Genomic DNA, 9,226 nt, shown 5'->3' on the forward strand with positions numbered 1-9,226 from the left:
GTCTTGTTTTTGTATCCATTCAGCCAGCCTTTGTCTTTTGGTTGGGGCATTCAACCCATTTAGGTTTAAGGTAATTATTGATAAGTACGATCCCATAGCCATTTTCTTTATTGCTTTGGGTTCGAGTTTATACACCCTTTCTGTGTTTCCTGTCTAGAAAAGATCCTTTAGCATTTGTTGGAGAGCTGGTTTGGTAATGCTGAATTCTCTCAGCTTTTGCTTGTCTGTAAAGCTTTTGATTTCTCCTTCATATTTGAATGAGATCCTTGCTGGGTACAGTAGTCTGGGCTGTAGGTTATTTTCTTTCATCACTTTAAGTATGTCTTGCCATTCCCTCCTGGCCTGAAGAGTTTCTGTTGAAAGATCAGCTGTTATCCTTATGGGAATCCCCTTGTGTGTTATTTGCTGTTTTTCCCTTGCTGCTTTTAATATTTGTTCTTTGTGTTTGATCTTTGTTAATTTGATTAAAATGTGTCTAGGAGTATTTCGCCTTGGGTTTATCCTGTTGGGGACTCTCTGGGTTTCTTGGACTTGGGTGATTATTTCTTTCCCTATTTTAGGGAAGTTTTCAACTATTATCTCCTCAAGTATTCTCTCATGGTCTTTCTTTTTGTCTTCTTCTTCTGGGATTCCTATGATTTGAATGTTGGAGCGTTTAACATTGTCCCAGAGGTCTCTAATATTGTTCTCATTTCTTTTTATTTGTTTTTCTTTATTCCTCTCTGTTTCATTTATTTCTACAATTCTATCTTCTAGCTCGCTTATCCTGTCTTCTGCCTCTGTTATTCTACTGTTTGTTCTCTCCAGAGTGTTTCTGATCTCATCTATTGTATATTGACTCTTTTTTATTTCCTCTAATTCCTTATTAAACCTTTCTTCCATCTTCTCAATCCTTTTCTCCAGGTTATTTATCTGTAACTCCATTTTGCTTTCAAGATTTTGAATCATTTTCACCACCAAAATTCGAAATTCTTTTTCATGTAGATTCCCTATATCTTCCTCTTTTGTTTGTGTTGGTGGACATTTATCTTGTTCCTTTACTTGCTGGGTATTTCTCTGCTTCTTCATCTTGCTTATAATGCTTTGCTTGGGGTGGCCTTTCCCTCTTCTGGCCGTTTGTGTAGTTCTCTTTATTATGTAGTTTCCTTGCTGTGTGTGGGGTTGGACAGGTGACTTGTCAAGGTTCCCTGGTTATGGAAGCCTGTGTCGGTGTTCTGGTGGGTGGAGCTGGATTTGTTCTCTCTGGAGTGCAATGAAGTGTCCAGTAATGAGTTATGAGATGTCAGTGGGTTTGGAGTGACTTTGGGCAGCCTGTGTATTGAAGCTCAGGGCTAGTTTCCTGTGTTACTGGAGAATTTGCGTGGTATGTCTTGCTCTGGAACTTGTTGACCCTTGGGTTTAGCGTAGGTATGGAGACGTTTGATGAGCTCCTATCGATTAATGTTCCCTGGAGTCAGGACTTCTCTGGTGTTCTCAGGATTCGGGCTTAAGCCTCTTGCCTCTGGTTTTTGGTCTTATTCTTGGAGTAGTCTCTAGACGTCTCTATCTGTCATTTCCAAGGTGGTTCCCTCTGTTTTAGCTTCTGTTTGCTGGTCTCTTCAGTGTCTAATTTCCGCCCTGATACTAGGGGGTGGGTGGACACTTTTTAAGGCTCAGTTGTTGAGTCCTGTTCTGGGAAGGGAGGAACGCTGCAGTCGATTATCTCTGGCGTCTGTGGGGAGTGCTCGCAGCGTCTCGGCCACACTGGGTTTGCCCCCGCTCACAGCACGTATGCTGTCCCAGTCTACACTGCACAGGCTCTAGGTTGCTCTGCCGGGAACTGTCCGAGGCCGGCACCGGGTTGTATGCACTTCCCAGGTCTGAGCGGCTCAAGTTCAGGCTCTCAGGTACTCCACACAGGCGCAGACTTGGTTGGGCCTGCGTTTTGTGCCTTCCCCAGTCCGAGCAGCTCAGGGGATCAGGTGTTTGGCGAGCGCGGTCTCTGCGACTTATCGCCTCCCCAGTCCCCGCCACTCAGTTTTCTGGGTGTACAACCGGCGCACCTTCTCAGGGGGATATCGACTGGCCCGAGCCCAAGAAGTCCTGAAAAGCAACAAGCCTGCCTGCAGTTTGTATCGGATGCCTTTCTGGGGCCGCGGTTGCCCACTCCGGCTCTGGCTGCGCTCCCTGCCTGTCTCGGTGGGGAATGGGGGATGGGCCGACCGCAGCCAGCTCGCTCTGCTCAGTCCTTTATTCTGTGAGCAGGGCTGGCCGAGTCATAGGTTAGAGCTTTCCGCCTTTTCGTGGGGAAGCTATCCCACAGTCTGCTTTGCTCTCCCCAGTTCTCTCAAATTGTTCTCGCGGCATTCAAGCCCAGTCCTCTCTCTAAGCAGTTCAGCCGGCTCCTCCCTGCCCAGCCCCTGCTTGCTAATGGCGTATGCAGGCATCTGCGCTGCTTCTCCGCTGGGAGTTACCGTTTGGCGGGTAATCTGTGGGTTTTAAAAAAATCTTAAAAAAAAAAGAGGGTTATGTGGCCCTCTGAGCTTCCAAGGCTCACCACAGATTTGCCAGTGAGAATGTTTCCTGGTGTTTGGAAGCTTCTCTCTTTTTAAAGCCTCCCTTCCCGGGACGGAGCTCCGTCCTTACTTCTTTTGTTTCGCTTTTTATCTTTTATGTTTTTTCCTACCTCCTTTCGAAGGCAATGGGCTGCTTTTCTGGGTGCCTGACGTCCTCTGCCAGCATTCAGAAGTTGTTTTGTGGACTTTACTCGCGTTCAAAAGTTCTTTTGATGAATTTGTGGAGGAGAGAGTGGTCTCGCCCTCCTATTCCTCCGCCATCTTGTTCCTCCCCCCCAATTTTGTGATTGTTTTAAGTGGCCAATGGTGGTACCTTGTTAAAGATGTCCTTGGGAAACTAGTCCAGATACCTAGAAGCTCACTGAGTACACTGAAGGGAAAGATTTTCTAAGTAAAGGTACCAATATGCTCAAAGGCAAAGAAATAGAACAGTCCATCAACACAATTGAGTTATAATTCAACATGTTATGTGTGGTTAAATGAATAATAAATATAGCCAGAGATGTTCCTCATCATGCTGTACAATTGAGCATATGCCACAGAAAGAACACGAGAAATGAGACACAGACTTTAGCCTGTTTGTTTGTTTTTTTTTTAAAGCTGGTCACTATCCTCTCCTCATTGAGTATTTTGCAAATTGGAGTGTTAATACAGTTGTTAAATATAGTTTTTAAAAAAAACCATGGCCCCAAACACTTCATCTGGTACTCAACTGAAGAAACAGGTATCTATTCCAATATGAACTAAAACTGGATATCTTAATTACTCAGAGATCATTAATAAGTTTCCAGTTTAGCAACTTTCTAATGGTTTATAAGAGTAATTCTGGCTCTACCTAATTTTTGTCTATCACTGAATTGACCTACAGATTCTACTTCACTGTAAAAGGTTATATAATGACAAGTTTTCTGTTTCTATTCTCCTCAAAACTGGAGGGCAGGATGTAGGTCATTAACAGGTAAGCAATTATTATTCTCTTCTTTATCAGGTCAATGAAATATTGAGAAAGTTTACAAAGCTATTTTTCATAGTTTGTTCTTGTATGATCCTTTTAAGGATACTACGAACTGCCATATATATTAAATGGCTACATATACTGACCCACATTTATATAGCATATGAACTTATATATGCATCTGTGTATGCATGTGTACAGTGGGGAAGCTGAGATGGGAGAAATTAAGGACTTTTCTGAAGTTCATAGATTAATAATGATAAAACCTAGCATATTAGTTTAAGTATTCTAACTTCAATTTGGCGTCTTTCCCACTTAAGTTTGATGACTAATTATATATACATGATTTTCAAGCAAAGAGGTTCTCAACCAGGAATTTTTTGTTTTCTAGGCAATATTTGACAATGCCTAGAGACACTTTTAGTTGTCCCACTGAGGGGATACTGTTGGCATCTGATGAACAGAGGTCAAGATAACCTTTGAAAATTTTACTATATATAGGATATTTTCTCAGAGAAAGTTATTCAGTCCAAAATGTCAAGAGCTAAGGTTGGAAAACTGTGATCTAGCATAATGGCTAATAATAAATATCTCTATTAAATATTTATCAGATACCAAGCATTGTGCTAAATAAATCATTTCTAAACAACGGTTTCTTTATCCTCAAGATATTCTTTATTTAGTACATAGTATTATGAATAGCATTTTACAAATGAGGAAACTAAAGTTTGGAGAAATTAATCTGTCCCAGCAAATGATGGGCTACAAGTCAAGCATGGATGTTTTTGTTGCAAAAGACTCTGTGTTTAACTACTACATTCTAACTGTCTCACTGACAGAAAGGTCATCATATGACACTGTGTGATTCTAAATAATTTTTGTTAAATATTATTTTATAGTTTGGTTGCCTTTGCCTGATAACTATTGCATCTTTTATAAGATGATGATATGGTATAAGATTTGCTAAGATCAGTTGGTATAACAAAATCAATCACATAATGAACACAGGATCCTGTTATCTTGCCTTAAAAATAAATATTTCTTTCTGAATTATACCTTGAAAAGCTAGAAATACAATTTTTAAATCCTTTTTTGCCTCTTTTAAGATAAAACTTATAAAGTAATTGTATGATCAGCAACTGATTTTCAGCTATATCATGGTTCAGTTCAGTTCAGTTCAGTCGCTCAGTCGTGTCCGACTCGACCAAAAGACCTTCAGTTCAGTTCAGTTCAGTCGCTCAGTCGTGTCCAACTCTCCGCAACCCCATGAATCACAGCATGCCAGGCCTCCCTGTCCATCACCAACTCCCGGAGCTCACACAAACTCATGTCCACAGAGTCGGTGATGCCATCCAGCCATCTCATTCTCCGTCGTCCCCTTCTCCTCCCGCCCCCAACCTTTCCCAGCATCAGAGTCTTTTCCAGTGAGTCAACTCATCGCATGAGGTGGCCAAAGTATTGCAGTTTCAGCTTTAGCATCAGTCCCTCCAATGAACACCCAGGATTGATCTCCTTTAGAATGGACTGGTTGGATCTCCTTGCAGTATAAGGGACTCTCAAGAGTCTTCTCCAACACCACAGTTCAAAAGCATCGATTCTTCGGCGATCAGCTTTCTTCACAGTCCAACTCTCACATCCATACATGACCACGGGAAAAACCATTGCCTTGACCTTGGTTGGCAAAGTAATGTCTCTGCTTTTTAATATACTATCAAGGTTGGTCATAACTTTCCTTCCAAGGAGCAAGCGTCTTTTAATTTCATGGCTGCAATCAGCATCTGCAGTGATTTTGGAGCCCAAAAAAATAAAGTCTGAAGACCTTATGAGTTTGAATTAGAAAGAATTGGTTTATCTATAACAGCAGACTAAATGTACTCAGTGTCCGATTCTTTGTGACCCTATGGACTATAGACTGCCAGGCTCCTCTGTTCATGGGATTCTCCAGGCAAGAATCCTGGAGTAGGTTGCCATGCCCTCCTCCAAAAGTGAAAGTCACTAAGTTGTGTCCGGCTCTTTGCAACCCCACAGACTATTCAGTCCATGGAATTCTTCAGGCCAGAATACTGGAGTGGGTAGCCTTTCCCTTATTCAGGTGATCTTCTCAACCCAGGGATAGAACCCAGGTCTCCTGTGTCTCCTGTTATTGCAAGCAAATTCTTTACCCACTGAGGCACCTGGGAAGCCCCAGCAGACTGCATAATTCATAACAAAATTCCTACTGTGAACAACAGAAAAAGCAAGGAAGATAATATAACAAAATAGTGGGACATCAAAGGGTCAAAATCCAGGAGAAAAAGATCACCTAGGAAGTGAGCCCTCAATTTGGAGCACTGTTCCTCCAGGGTCATACACTCATTTTTGAAGAGATGTCTGAGAGCCTGAGATGGAGCAGTGTTTTTCACAGTTTTGCACAACTAGATTAAAAAAAAAAAATTGAGTATAGCACCAGCCAATAGAAAACAAATGAAACAGTAAATGTCTCACTGCTTTGAGTTGAGACCACTCCTTAAGAATTAAAGTGTTTGAAAATAACCCGTTTCTTCTAGGAACTGAAGTTCAGTGTAAAACATATCTATCCCTTAAACTGAATTAAGGTAACCCAAGATTGTTAGTCCCCCACCAGTAAAGAAACCTGTTTCAGTATTCTTTCCTGGAAAATTCCATGGACAGAGGATCCTGGGGGGGCCCTCTGAATCACAAAGAGTCACAGGGGGTCACAAAGAGTCAGACACAACTGAGCATGCACACACCAGTAAAGAAGCAAATCTAAACCCTCCATGGTTTAGAAAAATTATTTCAAAAAATAATATTATACTATGCTTAGAATTGTTCCACAATTTTTATTTATTTATTTTTTATTTTTTTTCCTTTGCAATTTTATTTTTATTTTTTTCAAAACAACTGTATGTAACAAAATTTTGTGAAAATCTAAAGAAAATTATATAGAAATATGAAAGAGTAATGATTTAACAACATCAACATGGGTCACCAATACAAAATTAAATTGTCAAGACTTGGGGAATAAAAAAGAATATAACAGAATGAATTTTAAAATGTATTGAGAATGCATTACCTGAGTTATTTCCTCTTATATGAATATGTGTGGATTTCTATTTGTTTTTTTTTTTTTTTTTGAACAGAGGAAAATTTATGCGTCGAACCTGGACTGATCACTTATGATAATATACATGCTACAATTCCATTCTCCCCAATCATTCCACCTTCACCCTCTCCCACAGAGTCCCAAAGACTGTTCTAAATGCCTATGTCTCTTTTGCAGTCTCTTATACAGGGTTCAGGTTACCATTTTTCTAAATTCCATATATATGCGTTAATATACAGTATTGATGTTCTTCTTTCTGGCTTACTTCACTCTGTATAATTGGCTCCAATTTCATCCACCTCATTAAAACTGATTCAAATGCATTCTTTTTGATGGCTGAGAAATACTCCATTGTGTATATGTACCAAACACTCAGTCAAAAATAAACAGGCACATGAGCAAAAGAAAAAAAAGAAACAAAACATTGGATAAACATTATATAATAGAAGTGACTGAGAAGTAATGGATACTGGAATATCAAAAATAGATGTTAAAATAATTATGATTATTATGATCCAAGACATAAAAGGCAAGCTTGGATACCTTTTCATATAGCTGGAAACTTTAAAAAAGAACTAAATTGAAGATAAATATAGGATTATTTACCTTGAATCTTAGTCAGAAAAACAAATCAAAACAAAACAAAAATTATCCAGAACAAAACACTGGGAAACATAGGGGTGGACAATAAAGAACAGAAGGTAAAAGGCAGGAGGATACAGAAAGCATTGAGAAGATCTAACATACTTGTAACTGAAGTCCCAGAGGAAGAGAGAAAGTAGGGTAGAAACATTGTTTGGAGACAGTGCCTAAGAATTTTCCAAAATTGATAAAAGGTATCAATCAACTAATTCAGAAAACTGAAGCTAAATTTAAAAAGAAATGCATATGAAAGGAATGGTTTCAGTGAGCCCAGACTCCTGTACCTTCCTGTACACAGAAAAGATAAGTCCTCGAGGTCAGTAGATTTCCGGTATGTCTTATGGGTAAGAGCGGAGAAACACTCCAGAGGGAATGAAGACGCTAGGCCAAAGTGAAAACAGCACTCAAATGTGGGTGTGTCTGATGGTGAAAGTAAAGTCGGATGCTGGAAAAAACAATATCGCAGAAGAACCTGGAATGTTAGATCCATGAATCAAGGTAAACTGGAAATGTCAAGACTGAACATTAAATTCTTAGGAATCAGTGAACTAAAATGGATAGGAATGGGTAAATTTAATTCAGATGACCATTACATCTACTACTGTGGGCAAGAACCCCTTTGAAGAAATGGGGTAATCTTCATAGTCGACAAAAGAATCCAAAACGCAGTACATGGGTGCAATCTCAAAAACAACAGAATGACCTTGGTTCATTTCCAAGGCAACCCATTCAACATCATAGTGATCAAAATTTTTGCCGAAACCACTGATGCTGCAGAAGCCTAACTCAAATGGTTCTATGAAGATCTACAAGAACTTCTGGAACTAATGTCAGAAAAAAGGTGTCCTTTTCATCATAAGGGATTGGAATACAGAAGTAGGAAGAGATACGTGGCAAGTATCTCTTGTAAGGAGGAAGAATAACAGGCAAATTTGGCCTTGGAGTACAAAATGAAGCAGGGCAAAGACGAACAGAGTTTTGTCAAGAAAACACACTGGTCATAGCAAACACACTCTTCCAACAACACCAAAGATGACACTACACATGGACATCACCAGATGGTCAGTACCACTTCCCTGGTGGCTCATATGGTATATAATATGCCTGCAATGCAGGAGACCCGGTTTTGATCCCTGAGTCAGGAAGATCACCTGGAGAAGGGAATGGCTGCCCACTGCAATATTCTTGCATGGAGGATGCCATGAGTAGAGGAACCTGGCAGACTACAGGTCATGGGGTGTCAAAGAGTCAGACACGACTGAGCAACTAACACTTTTTCACACATACTTTGGCTTTGGAATACAAAATGAAGTAGGGCAAAGGCTAACAGAGTTTTGCCAAGAAAACATACTGGTCATAGCAAATATCCCCTTCCAACAACACAAGAGACGACTCTACAAATGGATGTCACCAGATGGTCAATACCGAAATCAGATTGATCATGTTTTTTGCACCCAAATATAGAGAAGCTCTATATAGTCAGCAAAAAGTGAGCTGACTGTGGTTCAGATCAATGGCTCCTTACTACAAAATTGTGGCTTAAATTGAAGAAAGTAGGGAAAACCACTAGGCCATTAAGGTACGACATAAATCAAATCCCTTAGGATTATACAGTGAGAGTGGTGAATAGATTCAAGGGATTAGATCTGGTAGACAGAGTGACTTAAGAACTATTGATGGAGGTTCATAACGTTGTACAAAAGGTGGTGATCAAAGCCATCTCAAAGAAAAAGAAACATAAGGAGGCAATGTGGTTATCTGAGAAGTCTTTACAAATAGGTGAGAAAAGCAAAGAAGTGCAAGGGAAAGGAGAAAAGGAAAGATATACTCAGCTGAATGCACAATTCCAGAGAAAAGCAGGAGAGATAGGAAAGCCTTTGGGCTTCTCTGGTGGCTCAGACTATAAAGGATCTGTCTGCAATTCCGGAGATTTAGATTCCATCAGGGAATGGCTACCCATTCCAGTATTCT

The sequence above is a fragment of the Moschus berezovskii genome, chromosome 1 (assembly GCF_049115385.1).
Source record: "Moschus berezovskii isolate FMDL1 chromosome 1, NW_MosBer_1.0, whole genome shotgun sequence".
Lineage (NCBI taxonomy): Eukaryota > Metazoa > Chordata > Mammalia > Artiodactyla > Moschidae > Moschus > Moschus berezovskii.